Genomic DNA, 23,434 nt, shown 5'->3' with positions numbered 1-23,434 from the left:
ATTTTTAAGTTGTCAATTTTATATGCTTTTGTGAATTTAAGTAAAAGTTCGTATTCTCACAAGTGATAAACAACCATAATATACCTGCTGATTTCATTTTGGTTCCAAAAGAAAGTACAATGATTTACAAAGCACTCATGTGAGTGCATCTGATTTTACCCACACATCTTCTGTCATTTGGTTTTGACAGCTAATTTTTCTTTTTTCAGTGCTGTTGAATTATAGCCGTTACTATTGCTGGAACATGTGTTTCTAGAAATGTTGTTGAAAAGAAATTAACTTTGATCTCATGATTTATTTGATAAAAGCATGACGCTGTATGTGCTATATTTTCATTTTAAAAGTTAAAATAAAAATGAGAATATATCAAAGAGAGAGGCGTAAAAGGACATTCAAACTTATTATTTAAAATATTAAACCTGACAATGCCATGGCATAAGACAAAAGAAAATGATATAATTTATGAAGACCAGCAACCTAATATAAACACATCTTAAACAAGCAACACGAACCCCACCTAAACCAGAATGATTTCCGGTGTTCTGGAAGGGTCATTGCCCTAAAAAGACAAAAATAAAAAAGGATAATTCTTAAAATAACCCACACTATTTAGTAACTAAAAATTGAGCAATATGGTCCTTACAAAAATAAATAGTGAACTCGTTTTGTAAGCAAGACGATGAATAAGAAGGGAAATAAATATATTACAGACATATGATTTAAAACAAAATGAAAAAAACTTTAAAACATGAAAAACTCAAATCCGTGAAAGAGAAACTATAACGAATTTTAAAATTAAGTTATTTATAATTAGACAATGTCCCAATACCTTGGCATAATGTTCAGCTAGATTAATTACTTCATTTTGAAGTCTTTGTGCAATATTCATTTTACAAGTCACGTGTTAATAAATAAACTCATCATAGATACCAGGACTAAATTTAGTATATACGCCAGACGCGCGTTTCGTCTACAAAAGACTCATCAGTGACGGTCGAATCCAAAAAAGTTAAAAAGGCCAAATAAAGTACGAAGTTGAAGAGCATTGAAGACCAAAATTCCTAAAAGAGGGTGATAAAAAACGCACAAAGTTTTAACGTTTTTTATCAAATAATCTGCAATAGGTATTTTGAGGTGTAAAATCGCGTTTTTGAAATTAACGCCTCTTCTGATAACGGTTCTTAACGGTTATATTTGTGTATAAAATAAGAAGATGTGGTATGATTTTCAATCAGACAACTACCCATCAGAGATCAATGCAGTAAAAGTAAGCAAATAATGGTTCTTGTGTTAATTGTGTTGTCCCATGTAAGGGGAGGAAGGGACGCTAGTTTAAATGCTTAACACTGTAAATTATCTCTAGTGCAAGCTATGAAAGGCACAAAATATCAAAATGGAAATCAATTAAAACGAGAAAACTTTTGCACAAAACAAAAGACGAAAAACTAATATTGTATTCAGCAACAAAATAAACCACAGATTTAAAGGCACCTGGCTTGGGACAGGCAAATAGAGGATTGTGTCGGGGTTTAACATGTAAACTGGTATGACTTCCTAACGTGGGACAGCACAACGCAATAACAAATTGTGCAAACCAATAAACGAAAACCAAATATGAGAAACAGCAACAAACGACCAATTAGTTATAGACTTAGAATAGGCATATCTAGAATGTATTTTATTCTTGATTTCTATCATTTAAATACCACATACACTATATTGGTGTCTATTTGCGTTGATTGGTATGTTTGTCAACAAATTGTACGTTTGTGTTTCTTTAAAACATGACCTACGTATAGTAATTGATTCTGTTTCAGTAAGAAACACATTACAACTTACAGTATTTTTATAGAAGAAGGTGTGGGGTGTACATCAATGAAATATTGACCACTCTACAAAGAAAATCAATTTAAGTATTATGAAGAATATGTTAACCAATTAAAATAGATTTCCGAAATAGCGTGAGTGATAAAAAAAAATTTAAGTTAAGAACTCGACACGCTTCTTTCATTACATATATTTCTGTTTTAATACACTGAATTCGCTAATTTGTCGTTAATAACCTAGTCAAACACTAACACGTTCTCTAAATCATGATTATCATAAGAATGTCCAGCACCGGATTGTTTTTATGTCTAGACACTAACATGTTTATGACAGATACAATATAACAGAGCATGAGTCTGCATACATTTCCAATCTTATGTACTTTCTCCTGAAATCTGAATACTAAAATGATTCCTTTTGTTGTGAAGTCATTGACGAACAGAACAAACTTCTTTCTCCTGCATTAGTGATACTTGATCAAAATACCAAATTTACAATTCGTCTTTCAGTGATGATCATGTATAAGTATTTATACACTGCACGACATTCTCATAACAACAGATTTTATAGTATGTACAAGTTGTGCTACAACACCACTGTTCGAGGTTATGGAAGGGTTGGCGCCCAAAAATATACACATACTGTTTTTGCATGAGTCAATTTTGGAGCATGAATTTAACATCAAAAGTATTGTTATTATATCTCATATAAAACCATTCAGGTGTATTTGGTTTTGATGTTATATTTGTTATTCTCGTGGGATTTTGTCTGATGCTTGGTCCGTATCTGTGTGTGTTAGTTACATTGTAGTGTTGTGTCGTTGTTCTCTTATATTTATGCGTTTCCGTCAGTTTTAGTTTGTTACCCCGATTTTGTTTTTTGTCCATGAATTTATGAGTTTGAACAGCGGTATACTACTGTTGCCTTTATTTAACAAAGTGCAAGTATTTCGAATACACATCTCCATGATATTTTGAATTTTGTCTTGCGTATTTGTTTTGTTCCTCGAAACAACATGCGACAAAGCAAAAACTGCCAAACTTATGTCACTTCGGGAAAACATTCAACATATGGATGTAAACACACAGCCTTATTGGGTTTTTTGTTTTTGTTTTGTAATAATATGTACTTCTTTCTAGTATATTCTTTTTGATCGGGCAATTTTGGGTGATATTACATCTAAAAAAGTATACCCCAGTTATTTTGCCAAAAACCATCCCCTCAAACCGGCGCTAAGTGTTTTGAGAGCCTTTTCTCCGTCTGGAGGGCCTCACTGTGTCTTTAAATTGAATAATCACAATAAAATCTCTGACTGTTTATTTGCTTTTTATGTGTTTGTTTATGTGCATGTACTGATTGTATGTCATTGATGGATATCCCATATCCTTTGTTGTTCTATACACAAATGTATAATTTTACGAGTCGATGTCGTCCACTGATTCCAATTTTGAAGTGTATCATAATCTCCTATATAAGTTAAAGTTAAAGATTTGTGACAAAAAACAACAAATGACCCTATTGCTTTTTTTTTTGTCACCGGGTTACTGTCTCATTTACGTATGATATGCCAGATCTTGTGTTATTCGGATGTTTAAAATGTAACAAGTGACAAGTAATTTCCTTCTAATAATTTTCTTGGTTTTGATATAGCTCTATTATTTGAGATAGCATATTAAGGTTTTGTAATAGGTTAAAGTTGTATTTCGCTTTTAATTATTTTCTTTGTAGTTTGTATAATATGTATTAAACACTGTGTTTTTCGTCATTATCTAATGTATATTATCTGACGTCAACAATTTGTTCAACTCCTTTTGCTACTTTTGCAAATACAATATGTCATTGTTGGGGTCCTTTTAATATAGCTTGGTGTTCGGTGTGAGCCAAGGCTCCGTGTTGAAGACCGTACTATGACCTATAATGGTATACTTTTATAAATTGTAATTTATATGGAAGGTTTCCTCACTGGCACTTATACCACATCTGCTTATTCTATTAAACTTAAAAGTTATATCATGTATTTGTCAAAGAATGTCATACATGATTACTGGGTGATAAATGCATAGTTTCACGGCATGTGGATAAAAGGAGAAAGATTGGTAATTGTCATAGAATAAATGTTAACGAATATGAAAGAAAAAAATAAGTATGGAAAGTAATAATGATTTATTAAAATGTATCGTCTAGTGGCCAATTAAACAGTCATATTAAGGATGATACGGGCTCAACTTAAGATCACATCGTAGGTTCTGTAATGCGGATTAGAGTAATCCTTTAAGATAAATGCTCAGATCGCGTTATGTATTATTCTGACAATGAGAAACTGTAGCACGTGTTTTTGTTAATTACATAAGCGATAAACCTTTTACCTAAAAGAACGTTTAAAGTCATTGTGACATTTTGGAGCGCAAATTATGTCACAGTATCCGTCAACAATGTTTTACTCACAAATGCTAGAGAAATATATATATATATATATAAATAATTCTGATACATATAGGAAGACTGAATTGTGAAAAGGTCAAATTGTACATGTATTACTGTTTTAAAATTAGTTAGCAACAATACTGAAAATAAGGGTCTCAAGTCTCTAAGTATGATACAATAAACAATAAATTTCAAAATGATGCCATTAAAAGTGCAACCCTCATTATTATGCATATATATAGTTGGAATAATGAGGCGATGTACTGTAGAAGTTATATAATTTCAACATACCGCCAAACAAGAAGTAACTGCCCAGCAGATATAAATATCCTAAACAAGGTAAAACTCAGTATTATATAGTTCGAGATCAAATAGCAGATCCTTCATTACACAGAAGACTAGTAATATGTAACGCAAAATACAGACGGACAGACAAGATGAAGCATACAGCGAGGGGAGTAAAACTATCATCTTTAATGAAACACTTGCAACTGGACGTTTATTAAACAACAATTAGTCAAACAATATAAATATATATATTTGAAAATAAGTTTAAATATGTTTTGATGAAATAAACCATTGTGGGTTAAGCGTATTCATGAACAAACAATGGCTTATGTCTATCCTTATACTATTCTTATATCAAATTATCCTAACATTAGTATATTGACAGATAACAATTCGAGTATAAATATATATCAGTTTCTTGAGCATATAGATTTTCCAGTATATTTTGCAAACAGTGCATTAAATTTTACTCCTTTTCAATCATTTAAATTTGAAACAAACGCCAGTCTTTTGCAAATACAGTATCTTAATAATAATAACAATCTGTATAAATAATATTAAGATTGGATAGCCAAAATGCTTTACAATTGATTTAAATGAAAAAATTAACATGCAACATGTATGAAACAACATCAGCGTGTGTTGGTAAAAGCAAGAAAAAATGTTTTAGTGTTTTTGGTATTATTTGATCTGTTCTGCACGGTTGATAAAAATTCTAAGCAACATTTAATGACGTCTGGTATTTCTCTTACTTTAAATAGTTTTGATGTTTCGTAATTTGGATAATATTGTTAGAATCCTTTCTATTAAATAAATTAAAATGGAAACCAATTAATAAAATGTACTGTGTTTCTTTTGAACGAAACTTTAAAACAGTAAATACCACAAACAGAAAAATCCTAGTTTCATTTGATAGGCAATTATATCAAACACGTATAGGCATAAAAAAGCATGTCTCACTATAGCAAATTCTATTTAATTTAACAAAGAAACACGCTTCAGGATGAAATGACATGATATAATGATAACTAAGTAAAATAAAACGTCATTGTCACTTTAACATCATTTTCTTTTGTAACAAGCTATTAAATATTTCCGAAACATACAAACCACTTTGAAACTTTTAAAGTACAAACTCTCAATGACAGTGGTTGTCTAGGTTGGTCCCCTCTATAAAACATTGGTAATATAGTCGGCACGATTTAAAGGTTAACATATTGAAATAGACATCTGTCGGTTCTTGAGGGCTGTATGTTGCTCTAACACAAATTCCATTTGGTTATTTTTGTTGTCAATATACCTGAAATCTCCTTGAAGTCATATTCAAACCTTGTCATTGCATAAAAACAAAATTGGTGCCACGTGTGAAGCAGGATCTGTCTAACTTTCCAGGAGTACCTTAGAGCACCCCAAATTTTTTTTTTGGTCTGTGTTGCTCGGTTTTTCGTTGTCAATGTTGTGTTTTGTTGACTGTTTGTCTTTTAGTCTTTCGTTTTAGGCATGGCCTTGTCAGTTTATTTTCGATTTATGATTTTAATATTCCTTTGGTATGTTTCGCCCCTCTTTTGCCCAGAAATTTTGTTTAGCATTAAAAGTTTCTCCACACGAATTAAAGCCAACAAAGTTCCATGACAGGAATGTCGTAACACTAATTAAGTGCCGCAAAAAGACAAACTTATAAATAGGATTAAGACAAATTTAATTGATTTCATAGAGCTAAATGCTTGATATTTGCAAACTCTTTTGGTTTAATTTGCATGCAAAGGAGTTGACTGAATGATGTGCGGAAGCGCTTTAAACTAAATAAAAACATTTATGTTGATCTACTTGCGTTAGAACGCATTCAACTTAATAAAGTGCTATTTACATTTTGCGAAATTCACTTGTTCGATTTGTTATTAATTTCTATTCGTTCTTTTAAAACATGCATAAAAAAGTAACTGCTTCACACTAAGGAACTAACAATCAATTGATTAAACAACATGAGGTGATTGTGCACTTGCATTGATGTCAAATTACATATTTAGGAGTTGAAATAATAAAAAATCAGGTGAATAAAAAAAAAAAATTATCGTTCATTTTGTTTGACAAAAGGACAATTTTAAATTTATCTAGGGGAGGAATGCATATTTTTTAAACCAAAAATTAAAATGAACGTACAGTTGAAATAGTAAAGCTATTTTTACATAATTTTGAATGCTTTGTTTTTAACTGACAGCAATTTATTTGATGGACACTAAGCGCAAAAACATATAAAGACAATCAATAGTTATCAAAGGTACCAGGATTATAATTTAAGACAGACAGACAGATACCATAAACTTATTGACATATAAATATGTCAGCCAGAGTTTGAGCTTGTTTTGCTATATCTATAAAAACAAGATTGACGAAAAAAGGTCATTTATTCAAAATCATAAAATGCAAAAAATTACAATTTGCAAATAAAACATTTGACATAAAAGTTCATAATTAATATGCAATTATAATACATAATTAATACGAAATTACATCAACTAAAATCATATCAATTGAATAAATGACAAATAATAGCAATGGTGGGGAGAAAAATCTGCCCAACTAAAAAAATCTATTTACAAAACTACTTGTAAAGATAACATAAAGGGAGGTTTGCGGGTGGGAAATTTAAATTTCACGCAATGATTTAGAATCACAAGTTATCAAGACGAAAGTTAATGTTAAAAGGAAGTGCACACATGGCACGTAAACTTGTGCTGACCCCGCAATATCATTGACCAATAAGAAGTAAGGAATCCACTCACATGGTTTTCTACACGTAAAAAAGTGTTATACAATTTAGACAATCAATCAAATAGCAATGTTATACAAATAAAGGCAACAGTAGTATACCGCTGTTCAAAACTCATAAATCCATGGACATAAAACAAAATCGGGGTAACAAACTAAAACCGAGGGAAACGCATTAAATATAAGAAGAGAACAACGACATAACACAGAAACGTAACACACACAGAAACGGACCAAGCATCAGACAAAACACCACGAGAATAACAAATATAACATGAAAACCAAATACATGAATTTGGGATAGACAAGTACCGTGCCACGTCTTATCTCAATTTCTCAAAAATAAGAGAAAACACAAATGACTCAACGTTAAAATGCAACACACACAGAAACGAACAATAATATAACAATGGCCATCTTCCTGACTTGGTACAGGACACTTTTAAAGGGGAATAAAAGTGGTGGGTTGAACCTGGTTTTGTGGCATGCCAAACCTCGCACTTTAATGGCAAAGTTAAATATAACATTGAAATGACAACATAATATTACAGGACTACAATACAAATTAATAGAACATATTAGACAAAGAAAAACATGATTAATAGATAACAAAAAGCATCAGGTTTAAAACTCAATACGCCAAAATCTGACCCACTGGTCACTTCAGAGACATCGTAAAATTTACAATATAAAGTTCTCATTCTTTATATCAGTTAAAGCTATAAAACTACAAAATTAATCTTCCCTGCTGTCTTAAATTATTTTATTCCGCTTCTTAATAAGAAAACAAAATTGGTTTTAAGACAGACACGGACAGATACCATAAACTTATTGACATATAAATATGTCAGCCAGAGTTTGAGCTTGTTTTGCTAGCCTATATCTATAAATTTTAAAACAAGACTGACGAAAAAAGGACATTTATTCAAAATCATAAATGCAAAAAATTACAATTTGCAAATAAAACATTTGACATAAAAGTTCATAATTAATATGCAATTATAATACATAATTAATACGAAATTACATCAACTAAGATCATAGCAATTGAATAAATGACAAATAATTGCAATAATGGTGGGTAGAAAAATCTGCCACAAATACACTCTTACATTAAGAGTGGACCCCCCACCCGAGGGCTCTGGCGACGTGAATCCAGTCTATGTACATAATAGTTATCAAAAGTACCAGGATTATAATTGTATACGCCATACGCGCGTTTCGTCTTCATAAGACTCATCAGTGACGCTCAGATCAAAATAGTTCAAAAAGCCAAATAAATACAAAGTTGAAGAGCATTGAGGACCCAAAATTCCAAAAAGTTGTGCCAAATACGGCTAAGGTAATCTACTCCTGGGGTAAGAAAATCCTTAGTTTTTCGAAAAATTCAAAGTTTTGTAAACAGAAAATTTATAAAAATGACCATATAATTGATATTCATGTCAACACCGAAGTGCTGACTACTGGGCTGGTGATACCCTCGGGGACGAAACGTCCACCAGCAGTGGCATCGACCCAGTGGTGTAAATAGTTATCAAAAGTACCAGGATTATAATTTTATACGCCAGACGCGCGTTTCAATAAAATTCATGTTATAAAAATCAATTATGTATATATATATATAAAAAATAAAAAAAATGCAGATTGCAGTTACAGATCCATAACATGCTCTCAAAACAAATCACAAAACATATAATAATGTACACAACTGTAAAAATCAAAATTGTAATTAACATATTTTATGACAATGATTAATCAGAAGATTAATAAAACGGACACTGGTTATTAATAACAGATATTAAATAATTAAGTGACAAATGTTTTAGCAGGCAATACTGACCCAAAACTGTGCAATAAATAACTTTAGCATCCTTATATATTTCATAAAAGCACTCGATTTCCATCTCCCCCCATCCCTTGAATCACGGAGTGGGGAGTTAAGTACACCAGACTCGCGTTTCGTCTACATAAGACTCATCAGTAACGCTCATATAAAAATATTTATAAAGCCAAACAAGTACAAATTTGAAGAGCATTGAGGATCCAAAATTCCAAAAAGTTGTGCCAAATACGACTAAGGTAATCTATGCCTGGGGTAAGAAAATCCTTAACTTTTCGAAAAATTCAAAGTTTTGTAAACAGGAAATTTATAAAAATGACCACATTATTGATATTCATGTCAACACCCAAGTGTTGGTAATCTAAGCCTGGGATAAGAAAATCTTTAGTTTTTCCAAAAAAATCGAAGTTTTGTAAACAGGAAATTTATAAAAATGACCACATTATTGATATTCATGTCAGCACCGAAGTGTTGACTACTGGGCTGGTGATACCCTCGGGGACGAAAAATGTGACCGGGTTAAATTTTTAATGAACTCTGGATTTTCCCTTTTACCTCGCTAACTCGTCAGATGTAACGACATAACATAAGAATGAGGTGGAAAAGGCTCGAATCACCAAGTTTATGTAAAAAGGGGCAAAATCACAAGGCAACGGTCTTATCAAACTTTTGAAAGCTAGTTCAAAGCAAATTACAACTAATAAATTAACCATGTTTTTTTCGGGCTGAAATATCAATCAGTAAACAGACAATCATGGATTAAGTGTGCAGAAATAAACCGTCCGAGGAAGGCACGACCTTTTGATTCATGTCGTACTCATTTAAAAAAAAAAACAGTTTACGACATTGACAGAAACTCAACCAAGGATATATAGGCTGGTATCATCACAAAACTTGTATTTCAGTCGGTGTGTTATATTCTGATAGACTGAGTTCTTTATGATACTTTATTTTTACAAATATGAAAAACATTGTAGCTCACCTGCGTTATGTCCGCTGTATTTTAGTGTCGGATACAAATTCATGAAATGTACTTTAGTACGGTAGGGATCAGCAAATGTATATTTCAAACACAGATGACCAGATGTTAAACATGCCCAATATACAAAGTACTTCCTAAGTTCTCTAATTATGTACACTAATTTAAGAAGTCATTGATTTTAGTTTGTTTGAAGTTTGGTCTTTTAAACCTTAAGGTATTAGAAAAGAATGAAATTTGTTGAAATACTTTTAATTTCCATGAAATAACTAATAAACTTAATTACATATCTCGGCATGTTTACAATGTCTTTATATTCTTTCCTTGCAGCTGTTCCGTGTAATTAAAATTTAATCAGATGCACTTATCACGATTATTTTGAACGTATTGCCTTCTTAACGATGCAACAGTTTTTGTAAATATTTATGAATATAATCTGGTATTTTGTGTTCTGGTTATCTAATACAATGTAGAGTTTTTTTTCATGAATATATCCTAAACTCAAATAACAGGGGAATGTCCTCAGATAACACAAAAAAGAAGAAACAATTTGTCTGATTAAATGAATAAACTCGACAGAATTACACATCCGATTAGATTTCTGCAATAATCAAATGTGCAAATTCATTTACCATAAAACATTTGATATTAATCCGTACTGAAGGCTGAAAATATTATAAGTATTAAAAGGGATGAAAGCTATAATTTTATTATATCGTAAGACATTACATGTATATCTTGCATGCGTTTTTGTCATTCTGGCATTTTTGTCATTCTAGTGTTTTAAAAACGGTGTGTTTTATCTAATCTTCTGTTACTTTCCTTTTTTCATCTTTCTCAAAATAAATCTAAAGAAACGTTTCAATTTTGTTTTATCTTATACTCTCCTGAATGCAAGTACAAAATGTAAGTGGCTAATTTGTCTTTGCTTTTTCTTTTTTTTTCCCGGAATTTTCTGTTGAAGGATTGTTTACGGAAATAATTAGTAGTTTAGACTTCTAACGCCTTTTAACAAACATTCAGGAACAGAAACACCCAATGACAACAAGTCCAATATAATAAGGACAATAACATAAACAAAAACAGAAATGTGACGAAACAACAAACAGTCCTCAAAGAAATACATAGAAAACAAAAGATTGAGTAACACGACCTCCAAAAAACAAAAACAAAATGAACTCAGGTGCTCTGGAAGAATCCGTTTTTACTGGAATCAGTTCTAAGGGCAACTGCCAATGTAAAAAAAAAAATACGTTAACGAGTCATATCAAATGGTTATCATCATATATTATTCACATGAGCAAGACGACGGGTGCCACATCTGTAGCAGGACCGAACTTAAATTACGGAACACCTTGGCTTTTTAAAATGCAATTGTCAGTAGGTTACATATCATGAGTTTGAATATTTCTGGGGTATCGTCCTCTCTTTTTATCAGATTGGAAAGAGGCAAACTATACCAAAAGGGACATTCCAACGCTTAAGTCGAAAATAAACAGACAACGCCATGGCTAAAAAAAAAAGACAAGCAGACAAACAACAGTTTACAAAACACAATATAGACAACTTGAGACTGAGCAACACGAACCCATCAAACACTTGAGGTAATCTGAGGTGCTGTGGAAGGATAAGCAGATCCTGCTCCACATGTGGCACGTGGTAGTGCTCCTGTTAGTACAAATCCGTAATATCTGTTTCACGAATAAACTCAATAACCATCGGCATAAGTGATTTCTGTAACTATTAATTGAACCGAACGTGATAGCTTGATATGAAAATATGGTGACAAAACATAAAACATGCATGTCAATGGTAAAAGCAACAAAGCCATGGATCAAATACTCGAATTACTTTATTGCAAAGAATTGTTCTTAAACAATTGGAAGTTTTCTTTACTGAACAATTAAATGATAGGGAAATAGAAATCGTTGTTTTAAACAACTTCATTAAATGGAAGATAAAATTGAGAATAGAAATGGGAAATGTGTCAAAGAGAAAACAAACCGACCAAAGGTGCATTTCCTGTGAAAACTTTCAATAAAGCTCCCATAGAACTGAGTGTAATATATAAACAAAAATGTAACCATCTTTAGAAAATGTTGCAGACAAAAGTCTGTAAAAATAGGTAAAATCTTCGAACAAATTCATAAAAGCAGTTGCACAGACGAAGAAAAACTTTACCATTTGGAATATTATGATTCGTATAAACAGCAATCTTTCATCAAGGCATCAATTTTCATTACTTATACAGGACGAATTCAGATAAGGCACTCAGTCAGATTTGTTTTTTTCTGTTAACAACCAAAATCGTATAAGCAAGTTTTCCCCTCCTTTCTTGAATAAATGCATTGTTTATCAGGTAACATTTTAACTGAATAACCCAGGACAAAGGAATACAAATACAGAAAGACGATTTGATCTTAGCCTTAAAAAAGGTATAAGCTTTCCTTCTCCAGTAACTTTAAATGATATCAGCATATCCGAACGCGAGATCCCCTATTTACTGTGGCAATTTATCATGTAAAATAATGTTATTCCTATATCGGACGCACAAAATTCATAGTTTTTTTCCCAAATATAATAGAAAAAAAGAATTTTAAACGAGTTTACAAAATATAAATCTAAATAAAAAATAAAAAGTACCAAGAAATATTCTTGATTATTTTTGGTGCATTTTAGAGACGTCATTTGAATTAAAAACGCTTACGAATATTGACGGGTATTCTGATACATTTTTTATACCTATAGATCTACGATTTACTTTCAATATTTTTTTTTATTTGAGCGTAACTGATGGATCTTTTGTAATCGAAAAACGTCTAAATATGAGTTCAAAAATGTTAATTCTGGTATATATAATGAGTTCATTTACAACAACTATAGTGTCGATGCACTTCTGGTAGAGGTTTCTTCCCCGAGGGTATTACCAACCCAGTAGTCAGCACTTCTTTGTTGACAAGATAATCATTGATATGGTCATCACTATCAAATTAACTGTCTACAATCTTAGATTTTTTTCTTAATACTAAAAGTATTTACAACGTTTCTGTACCGTGGTGTATTATATGTGTTTTTTTTTCATAATGGTAACGTATTGTTTCTTGTGTTTTTCTTCGATTATCTTAAAAGGAATAGGACAGCACATTTGAACGCCATGCATTATGTTCTAGATGTAAAAAAAGGCTCCGTTGTGTTTCTTACAGATTTATAAAATGCCGTAGATTGTTATGTATGTTGTTAAATTCCCTTATTTCTATTTGTCTTCCAAAATTAATCATTTTGTTAGATACAAATTAGCATGTCTCTCGATACGCTTGTTGTTTTATAAAATGTGTGATGAACACGGGCTCCAACACGACTTAACCATAATAGCTTTTATTTGCATATAATGTTTCTATTGCTCATAAATTATTTCTAAAGGATTTCTTTCGAAGACAGAAAACTGAATATTTTAATCCCTAGGTGCCCAAAAAGATAGCATCAAAAAACATTAATATTTTGTTATTTTAAAGATAAAATGTGTACTTCAACTAAGCTGAAGGAATAAAGTTTGTCTCCTGGGAAGTCCTTATTTTGCAAGAAACTCCTTAATTGATGTACTTTTTTTTTAAATATTATATTAATTTTGCTTGTTTAAAAACAAAAGATAAAGTTTGTTAAATCCGACAGTTGCTGACTCATAAATTTTACTCAAACTGTTTAGCAAAAGCATCGTACTTTTATTTTACTACAGCATCAACAGAACATATACTTTTTGTTGCAAAGATTAAAGAAAAACGAATTGAAAATATTTGAAAATAAACATTGTGTCGTTGCGGATTTGAAAACTTCTCTGCATATCCGCTTGCATGAATAGTTTGTATTATGATAACAAGACTTTAAATTTACAATAAAAGCAGACACAAAGGCAACACAGATATTTTGTGATTATTATTGAATATAAGTAAAATGCAGGATTTTTTTATTAGTTGTTATTGGCTTTGAAATAGCTGTCAGTAACTGTGAGTATTTTCAGATCTGTACCTAGTGTATTTTTTGTTTGTTTGGTTGTACAAGTACCCGATCACGTCCACTCTGTGTTTTTGATTTGGTTGACGTTTGTTGCTGTGTTACATATTTGTTTTTCGTTAATTGTTTTTGTACATAAATTTTCTCGTTTGAATTGATTTACATTTGTGATTTCATGGCCTATCATAGCCGACTATGCGGTATAGACTTTGTTCATTGTTGAAAGGCTTTAAGCCGCACGGTGACTAATATCTTAGATTCTGTTTCATTTGGTCTGTTGTGGCGAGTTGTCTCATTGCCAATCATACCAAATATTTTATATATATATATATATACAACTCATATAAACATCAACTTAACAATGTTAGATCTGTAAATTTGCTTTCGCAAATTTTTTGTTCTTCCCTCGCCGGGATTCGAACCCATGCTACTGAGATATCTTGACACCAAATCGCCTGCACTGTAGCCGTCCCGCTAGACCACATGAACACCTGGGGTTGAAGTCATAAAACTTTGCTCAGTGCTCAGAGCACAAAACTCATACTCGAAACATGAAATCCAGTATTTTGATTGGTTGATTCTTGAGTCTGAGTACAAAAATTGTGCTCGAAAGTTTTATGACCGCAAGGCCTGGACTTCATTAAAATGAAGCTTTCGGTGGCCGGGTGTTACCTTTCCACGTCAGTTTTAATCTAGCGTCGTACTACAGAACATGATATATAAGACATGGAGGTGTTACTTTTACAGATCAGCTAAATTATCTATAGTAAAGGATCCTACAAATTAATGTAAGATACAGTCACAGGAAATAGTTATCTTTATATGTACGTCTGAGCCAGTGACAACTCTACATATATAAATATATATTATGTTAAATTATTTATTTTTCTAACCAATCACGTCATATATTTTTCTCTCTGAAATGCTGGATTTGTACTGATTGATAGTTTTGTCGTAGATAAATGTCTTAAATCATATGTCTTACTGACAGCTGGAAATTTATTATTTATGGCTTTGAATAAGTTTTTATCCTGCAATTAGCAAACTATTGTACAAATAACAGGTATACAAATAATTTTTTGCTTTATTTGTACGTGTACAAATAAAGTCTCCTGTTACCCCACTTCCACGTTGAGCAAGCGGTAATATGGATATTTCTGTTTCCTACAAGTGTAACCAGTTCATTTTGGGGTCCTCTTCGCGGTCCGCGTTTGAACTATGCCGATTTCTCTGAGAAATTAGAGACAATGATTTTAAGTTTCAAGTGTTGGGAGTAATTTCAGGATAAAAACAATATATGTACATTGTCGGAAATTATAAAATTTATTTGTACTCGCTACGAAACAGGAGAAAAGCTCGGCAGAGCCTCGCTTTTCGTCCTGTTTCTAAAGCTCATACAAATAATTTTTATATTTTCCGATAAAGTACATATATTGTATATTTATTAGCAACTATGAGTATTCTCAGATATGTAGGTCCTAATTTGCGTCTTAAGAGCATACGATACAGTTTTGATCCCGTATTTACATTTTGATAAAAATGTCCATATAGACTTTTTTTACCTGATTAAATCAAATATGTTGTAAAAAATATACCTTCATGTGCTATTTTTTGAGTAAAATGAGGTCGAAATTTTGTATATTTGCTCAAAATTCGGATTTGTGACCGGATTTTTTATTTCGAAAGAAAGACTTTTTTTTTTAAAAGATAAACACAAATTGTTTTTTTGTTAAATAATTTGTAATTTCTGTATTTTATAAGTATCATAAAAATTATCAGGTCAGTGGGAAATTTGGGAGCCTGGAAAGGTGTTAAACCCGCCACATCATGTATGTGCCTGTCCAAAGTAAGGAGCTTGCAATTCAGGGGTGGTCATTTTTTTTGCTGCATATTATAATTGATTTTCATTAATTTATTTTGTACAATAATCAAGCAGTTAGTATATCATGTCGGGGTCTGTTGTAGTGCTATTCGCTATTGGTTTTGCTGATTGTTAAAGGCCGTACGGTGACCTAAAGAAACTTACTTCCACTTCAGTAAACTTTGGTGGATACATTTGCAGTTGTCTCTTGATAATTATTAATAATGCCACATCTCCTTATTTTTATAAATCTTACAGGTTTCATGAAGTCCAATTAAACAAAACATATACTTGAAATTGGAAGTGTTTTGCGAAAGGTCAGTTAAAACTTTAAAATTGTCAACAGAAGAAAGAACCAGTCAGCTAAATTAATGATATCCCTAACTGTTGAAATATTTAAAGTATTGCCCGAGTTTGAAAATGTCAGTATAGTGTGTTAGGTGTATTTATGAGATAACAATAACAGATAAGGTGAGAAATACCTATTCTTTTATATATTATATCGAGACACATTATATTTACAGACATTCATAAGATGCTGATAACGACTGAAAAAATACGATCTTCAAAAGTCTGTAACCCGGTAACTGTATCTTATGTGTTAATGCATGGTAATGTTCAATAGAGAATATGCTTGTGGTTTGTTACTATGGTGTACCTTTTATATGTTATCAATAATTTGCAGGTTCCCATAACTAATCATTCTTTTTTTGTTATTTTCTGATTATCATTACGGAGCATAGATGATAACAGATTGAAGAGGGAAATCAATCATATTTAAGAAGATAAACAAAAACAATATTATGACTGATGTCAGAAACAAAACATGTTAAACACGATAAATATTGTAGAGTACAAAATTAGCTTTCTACAAATAGACAGATCGTCAAAATTCAAGCGTTAAAAAAATAATACACATGATTATAAATAAGCCTGAATTATAAATCTACTTCTTTTTGTCGGAAGTTAAATCTGGTATCCTTAGTAAGGGGAGTACAACTTTCTCTGCACGTTGAAGAACCCGTATTCAAACTCCCTTCAGATATCCGTGTGTGGTCTGTTGCATAGAATATTTTCTGCCGCTATTCAACTTTCCTTTTGATTCCAATGGCTGTCCGAGTTTTCTGTCCGTTGCCAACCTACCTTTTGTTTCAAGAAGCTGTTAAATTTCCCCTTCCTTTGTTCAGAAAACTTATAACAAAACCTTAAAAAGGAAGAAAAAGACCAGATAAACTATTATAAAATAATAACATCAACACCTTATGATCAGTCTATAAACCCCAAAAAAGGTGATGGTATCTGCAAATCAAACCTATTTATGTACCCAATGAAACATGAAAAAGAGTTCAATTTCAGACAAAACCTGTCAAAAGGACAGTCATGTTCACCGAACGGTCATTATATACGTGTACTTGTATACATTTTTTGTGTCGTCTCTTTTCATTGAACTAGCCTATTAATATACATTTTGTTTATGAGACCCATTGGTTGCCTTCGGCTGTTTTTTGATATTTTGTCGGGTTTTTGTCTCTTTGATACATCCCTTTTTCCACTCACAATTTTACACTAAACTAGAACGCACCCGTGATATCGCGGGTCCGTGACTGAATTAAAGTATATAACTTTGCGCAAGCCTTATTTTAGTATTAGTATTGTCATCTGATAAAGTCATGCCGATTATAAGATACACAGTTTTCTCTGTTTTCAAATCTTTCTGTTTGAACCCGTCGAACTGGAACTTATCAATTATTGGTAATAATAATTATTTGGAAAACAAAAGGTCCTGGAATGGAGTATCTTTTAATCAACAGCATTGTCCTATATTAGTTATAAATAAAGTTGAATTCTTTGATTCGCTGTTTTACATCATGCCCGCTAACAAATTGAAAACTGTACCTATACGCCTTATTTTTAGTCCAGATGTTTAGTATTCGTATTGTTATCTTAGAAAGACTGATTAAAATACTACAATTCAGTAGTGTCAATCCTGTGATTATGACCCGTGTATATTGCATATTAATCCTGAATACACCGTTTGGTGGTGCGCCTGTCAGATGCGGAACGTACAGATAAGGTAATAGGTAACAGGTGAATATATTATTGGTATCGGTATCGGACTCGATCCGGAACTTCTTAATTATTGGCCATATTAATTACGTGGAAAACAAAAGGGCCTGGAGTGGTGTAATTTTTAATCTGAACCTTTGTACTATATTAGTTATATATAAAGTTGAATTCTTTGATTCGTCGTTTTTACGTGATGACGGCTGACAAATTGGACCTCGTAATTTTAGTATTATAGATACTTATTATAAGGATACATATCTGAAACGGGCTTAATAGCGAAAACTCAGCAGAGATTACTTACCAGTATCTATCAAATATGACAAAGGTCAAGTTAACCCTCAGTGTTTGACATTCAGTAAATCATGAATATGAGGTCAAAGTTTATATCATTCTTTATTTAAATATGACAGCAATGTATCCAACGCGTTTAAACTTACCGTAAGTTCTATTAAAATTAATTACGGTTTACTGTATTCAATTTCATATAGACTCGGGGCGATTAAGAATGTGACATCTACTCTAGACATCTAACTATTGTTTGACACATCTCCATACCTTATCTTATCCATTATTACGAATATATCATTTGTATAAAGATTTTCCTTATTTTTGTATGCTGTAGAAATGTAGCGTGAAATGGAAGAACCATTCATCTTTTGTATGTGAGAACCAGATAATCACTTACCTTGGGAGATTAAATACGTCGGGTTGAGATCTCACAAACATGTTTAACCCCGCCGCATTTTTGCGCCTGTCCCAAGTCAGGAGCCTCTGGCCTTTGTTAGTCTTGTATTATTTTAATTTTAGTTTCTTGTGTACAATTTGGAAATTAGTATGGCGTTCATTATCACTGGACTAGTATATATTTGTTTAGGGGCCAGCTGAAGGACGCCTCCGGGTGCGGGAATTTCTCGCTACATTGAAGACCTGTTGGTGACCCTCTGCTGTTGTTTTTTATTTGGTCGGGTTGTTGTCTCTTTGACACATTCCCCATTTCCATTCTCAATTTTATTAATCAATAAATTTAAATACTTTTTTTAGTAATCATAAGAAACTTTTACACGGATGAGTACATGTGATGAGCTAGTATATAGCATACGGTAACTAGAGAAAGGCTCCGATTTAAGTATTCCTTAGTTAAGTAAAGACTTAAGTAAGTTTATGCATATTACTTAAGAATTTTACCTAACTAAGGAAATTCTTAGTGAAATCTAAGTTTAAGGAATACTTAAGTTAAGATGTTTTATGCATACGGCTTTTTGCATATATTGAGAAACATTCATAATCCTTGCCTTTGTCATTGGGATTTTCGGAAATGGGTCTACCCTGATGACTGGTGCTTATTTACAGAGAAGAATGTTGAATATAATGTTCATTAGCAGAACCAATTAAAAGTATAAGATGGTAAAAAAAAGTCACACCAACATTTACAGTGAGGATGGAACAATTTTGTATTGTCGACCTAAATAATGTTGAACTGTATACGAAAAAAAGTAATACATGAATTAAAATAATGTAACTAGTTAAAGTAACTACCAGATTGGTAGGAAATGATTGGAGTAAATGGCACAAAACAATTACCATGACATATGTGTATTTCAGAAACCCGAAAAAGGTTCAAAAGAGAAACAAACATAAAGACCATTTAACCAGTTTTTGGTTAAACCAGTTAATGATTTACTATTATATAGTTACAAGTTGTGACTTGGTCTTGGATGGAAAGTTGTCTCACTGGCACTCATACCATATCTTCATATATCTAATTGAACTACATGTTGAAATACAAAAATTACAGATGCTATAATGAATAAACTGCATGATGAAATTAATCATTCATAAATAAATTACAGTTAAATGTACAAATAGTGTATTAGATGTATTGAAAGAAATTCTCAGATCTTTAGAATTACACGAAAATTGCCCCGAATAAGAGTACAAAAAAATATTGAACCATTTCAAAACGTCAAAAGTTTCTGAAAAGATGAATTTCAAACCGTTGCAGAGTTTATCGACCTGAAAGATGCATATTTTCATTCTGTTTAAAATAAAATTCTATATTAAAAGATCTATCGAACTTATATCGTAATTGGAGAAAGATAGGCGTAAAATATATTCAACTGTACGCAATTTCGAATTATACGCAACATTTACCTAAATTTCCAATGTAATTTACAATGATTATTACTAAGCTTAAACTATATATATAGACGTAACGCACGGTATTCGGTCTATGTTTCATTTGACCATTTCTTGATGCATAAGTATGACAAAAACAAATCAAATCTACGCATTATTGAATAGTAACTTGTCCCGATTTTTCATTTGAATCGAAATTAAATAAAACCTGATTTTAATAAATTTAATGTTATGTCTCATTATATGATTAAACAATGATTTTGTGTTCATAATTTGCCGTATTTGCCTTGTAAGACGTAACAGCAAGCGCCAACCATCCAAATATAAACGGAGAAAAAATACTAACTACAGAATGGATTTCGATAAAATTTGTACAGATGGGATATGATATATTCACATTTATTATGTTAAACGGTCACGATAAATATCATGTCAGTTCGCAATCGATATAAATGCCTAGTCCTAGATACTTGTGATGACGGAATTCTGAGAATCATAGAGCAACAATTGACATGCTTGGGCAGTGACAAATATTTGAAATATTCACTTTCGTTTTGTTAAGAATATGATGTCAAAAATATATACTAGAAATCAGTCATGTTAACATGTTTTTTAAAATAAATAGTTAAACATCAAAATGCAAGCCGTTTTATAAAAAGCTGCAAAGCTTTGACGTTTAGTACAGAAGTAGGATGAAATAATTGAAAAACGACGTCAACTAACGTTACCATTACTAAACCGAACACCGTGCGTAACGTCATCACCGTGTATCATCGTAAATCGGATATAGGTACTAACAAAGCGGGCGTGAGCGATTTTGATGTTACACGGTAACGAAAATCTTTGTTTTGTTCACATAATATCAATGTGTACTTCAATCTAAACATAATTGCTGTTTTAAGAAATGATTTGGTCGTAGGTTGATGGTTAGAGATGTCTCATTATTTTCCCAAAACAAGAGGGATTACTAAAACATTGTAAAAGCATGTGCAAATACTTGTCAAGAAGTTTGCCCTCGTCTCATCCGATATAATTCTATATTCATTGCAACTCTTTTTCTGATAGAAGGTCAATGTGTGTGTGTGTAATAAGTATAACTGTTTCAATAATTGGCATTGAAATCTATGTTATTTTTCGATATTTTATCCCTAAAAAAGTGTTGCGTACGTGTTTAGCTGACCACATACATGTAAATCCTTATGTACGGTGCATAGTTATGTTGTTGTACACCGTACACAAAAACATTATTTTTATACTCGTTTATTACCCAAAATGTTTCAAGTTATGCGTAATCACGACTAGTGTGGATCTAGCCGGCGTTAATATTCATGAGGCTAGCCGTCAATAATATTCATGAGATCAAAACCGCGTTCGATGAAATGTTTTGGGTAGTTATTAGATTGTGACAATAGAATAACTTTTGCTGTTAATATCCATTATGGTTATGCTATTTATAGCAATATAAAGTAATTAGGAAATAGTAAGCCAATAGGTGTCTTCTGCAAGGTCCGCGTCATTTAAAATGAAAGTAAATGAAAAGTTTAATTGCATTGCCTCACACAACACAAAACAATTATGAACATTAAAATGTTGTTATTATTGAATCAATGTAAACTATAGTAAATAAAACAAGATGATTAATATAGGGTAATTAAATGGAATTAATTAAATGGAATTAATTGTCATATGGGCATTCCATAATCTGTTCGTTGTCTACAAATATAGTCCAATTCTAAAACTAAAATATACAATACATACGATAGTATCACACAATTAAAAAGATCAGAAAAACAAGAAACATAGTTTATTGAAGGAATATAATAAACAGAAAAATAGAAACTGTCAATTACTATTTCAATGACATAATTCTTCAAAATTACGGAAATCAATCAGTGTCTTTAATCTCAACATTACCAGTCCATTTAATTGCCTCTAAAATGGCCCATAGCACTTATGCCCTAGACCCGTACGAGTTAGTCAGAAAAGGATAAGGGGGGGTACCCTGGTATATCACAAATTCGAAAATGAACTATTGCCGGCTGGCCAAACGAAGAGATTCTCCAGGTGGGCAATGATACCAGAGGAAGAGGTACTTATTGCCTTTAAAATGGCCCATAGCACTTATACCCTAGACCCGTACGAGTTTGTCAGTAGAGAGTTCAAAGGGGGGATATGGTATTCCGGATACAACGAATTCGAATTGAACTATTGCCGGCTGGCCAAACTAAGAGATTCTCCACATCGACCATTATACCAGAGGTAGAGGTTGGTATTGCCTCTAAAATGGCCCATAGCACTTATGCCCTAGACCCGTACGAGTTAGTCAGAAAAGGATAAGGGGGGTACCCTGGTATATCACAAATTCGAAAATGAACTATTGCCGGCTGGCCAAACGAAGAGATTCTCCAGGTGGGCAATGATACCAGAGGAAGAGGTACTTATTGCCTTTAAAATGGCCCATAGCACTTATACCCTAGACCCGTACGAGTTTGTCAGTAGAGGGTTCAAAGGGGGGATATGGTATCCCGGATACAACGAATTCGAATTGAACTATTGCCGGCTGGCCAAACTAAGAGATTCTCCACATCGACCATTATACCAGAGGTAGAGGTTGGTATTGCCTCTAAAATGGCCCATAGCACTTATGCCCTAGACCCGTACGAGTTAGTCAGAAAAGGATAAGGGGGGGTACCCTGGTATATCACAAATTCGAAAATGAACTATTGCCGGCTGGCCAAACGAAGAGATTCTCCACGTGGGCAATGATACCAGAGGAAGAGGTACTTATTGCCTTTAAAATGGCCCATAGCACTTATACCCTAGACCCGTACGAGTTTGTCAGTAGAGGGTTCAAAGGGGGGATATGGTATTCCGGATACAACGAATTCGAATTGAACTATTGCCGGCTGGCCAAACTAAGAGATTCTCCACATCGACCATTATACCAGAGGTAGAGGTTGGTATTGCCTCTAAAATGGCCCATAGCACTTATGCCCTAGACCCGTACGAGTTAGTCAGAAAAGGATAAGGGGGGGTACCCTGGTATATCACAAATTCGAAAATGAACTATTGCCGGCTGGCCAAACGAAGAGATTCTCCACGTGGGCAATGATACCAGAGGAAGAGGTACTTATTGCCTTTAAAATGGCCCATAGCACTTATACCCTAGACCCGTACGAGTTTGTCAGTAGAGGGTTCAAAGGGGGGATATGGTATCCCGGATACAACGAATTCG

The sequence above is a fragment of the Mytilus edulis genome, chromosome 9 (genome assembly GCF_963676685.1).
Source record: "Mytilus edulis chromosome 9, xbMytEdul2.2, whole genome shotgun sequence".
NCBI classification, from domain to species: domain Eukaryota; kingdom Metazoa; phylum Mollusca; class Bivalvia; order Mytilida; family Mytilidae; genus Mytilus; species Mytilus edulis.
This window is presented reverse-complemented; position numbering follows the sequence as displayed.